Source organism: Nannospalax galili, unplaced genomic scaffold, assembly GCF_000622305.1.
Source record: "Nannospalax galili isolate Female #2095 unplaced genomic scaffold, S.galili_v1.0 scaffold108, whole genome shotgun sequence".
In the NCBI taxonomy this organism is placed as follows: Eukaryota; Metazoa; Chordata; class Mammalia; order Rodentia; family Spalacidae; genus Nannospalax; species Nannospalax galili.
This window is the reverse complement of record NW_008358988.1, coordinates 1,151,651-1,152,913: the sequence shown is the minus strand read 5'-3', so window position 1 is coordinate 1,152,913 and position 1,263 is coordinate 1,151,651. Positions and strand designations below refer to the sequence as shown.

At 54.1% G+C, this 1,263-nt stretch overlaps 1 protein-coding gene across 2 annotated transcripts in view; it reads right to left on the bottom strand.

Annotated features, from left to right (window-relative positions):
- Siah1 (siah E3 ubiquitin protein ligase 1) overlaps nt 1–298 on the bottom strand; it is a 27,033-nt gene extending 26,735 nt beyond the window's left edge. The window contains exon 1 of one of the 2 annotated variants that reach the window (XM_029558396.1): nt 278–298. The gene's annotated coding sequence lies outside the window, so the exon portion shown is untranslated. Of the gene's footprint in view, nt 1–146; nt 167–277 lie in introns of those variants that run through there. The other variant, XM_029558397.1, reaches the window with a different exon arrangement.
- Between the last annotated feature and the right edge of the window lie 965 nt (nt 299–1,263).

Here is a 1,263-nt window from a genome sequence, read left to right as displayed (position 1 = left end):
TGGCGGCTGGGCCCGCGCTGGCCTGGGGGGAGGGGATCCGTTCCCGCGGCGGCAGTTGGCGCCGGACGCCGCGGTTACGGGAGCTGCGCCCGCTCCCCTCACGCTCCGCCCGGCGCGCGTCTCGGCTCGGCCTGGCGGTCCCCCACCTCCAGCCTGGAGGCCTGCCTGCCGTTGGCGCCCCCGTTCTCCGTTCTCGGCTGGCTTTGCGCAGTGTCTCCGGGGGTCCCAGCGTGCGCGGGTCTCCAAAGAAAAACATCCGGCCGCCGTGGGCACCGACCCTGCTCCTGGAGGAAGAGGGCCACTCCCCGCAGCTCGTGCTTGCGGTGCTCGCGAAGGCCAGTTGAAAAATGTTCAGTTGGAATGCACGCCTTTTCCTCTACTTCCTCATTCAGCTACAAAGTTTCTAGTTGGGGACAGTGCTTCCTGTTTTAAATTCAAAAGAGAAAAAGGAAGCTATAGGGGTGAATGCCTGTCACCCCAGCATGGGCAGGAGGATCCCCGCGAGTTCCAGGCCAGCCTGGTCTATATAGAGTTCCAGACCAGCTGTGGCTACAGGGAGAGTCTGTCTCCAAAAGACCAAAAAAATAATAAATGAAAACATCACCTACAGGGATAGGGATGTGTTAGTGATTGCCTAGCTTGTCTAGGATGAGGTCCTAGGCTCCATACCCAATTTGGGGTTTTTATTTTATGGAATGGGACTGTGCATGTAGAGGTCAGAGGACAACTTGTGGGTTCTGGGGACTCAAGCTCAGGACGTCTGCCTTGGCAGCAGGGCCTTCTTTACCTGCTGAGCCATCTAGCCAGTCCCATTTACAATTTTTGGATAGGTGCCCAAATGATTAGGTAATGCCATTGTCAAAGCCTGAATGGAGCTGGGTGGGCCATGGCGCTGCCGTTGCTGCCAGTACTCCAGAGGCAGAGGCAGGTGGATCTCTGAGTTCAAAGCCAGCCTGGTCTATATAGTGAGTTCCAGACCAGCTGTGGCTACAGGGACATTATATATATATATATCCTGAATAGATTTCCCTATAAGAGCTATAGAAATGGAATGCATGAAAGCAAAATGTACAATTTATATGGGATTTCAGAAACCAAGAACTGCTGCCTGCAATCCTGTCCGGCCTGCCCATCAACAAATCTCCCTGAATGGGAAGTTTTTATACACACACTCCCCCAGAGAACCCATATTTGTGCTCACACGCCAAAGGCAGGGTTTCTGGCTTCCCTCAGCCTATTTGTAGTCTGTGCTGTGTTAATACT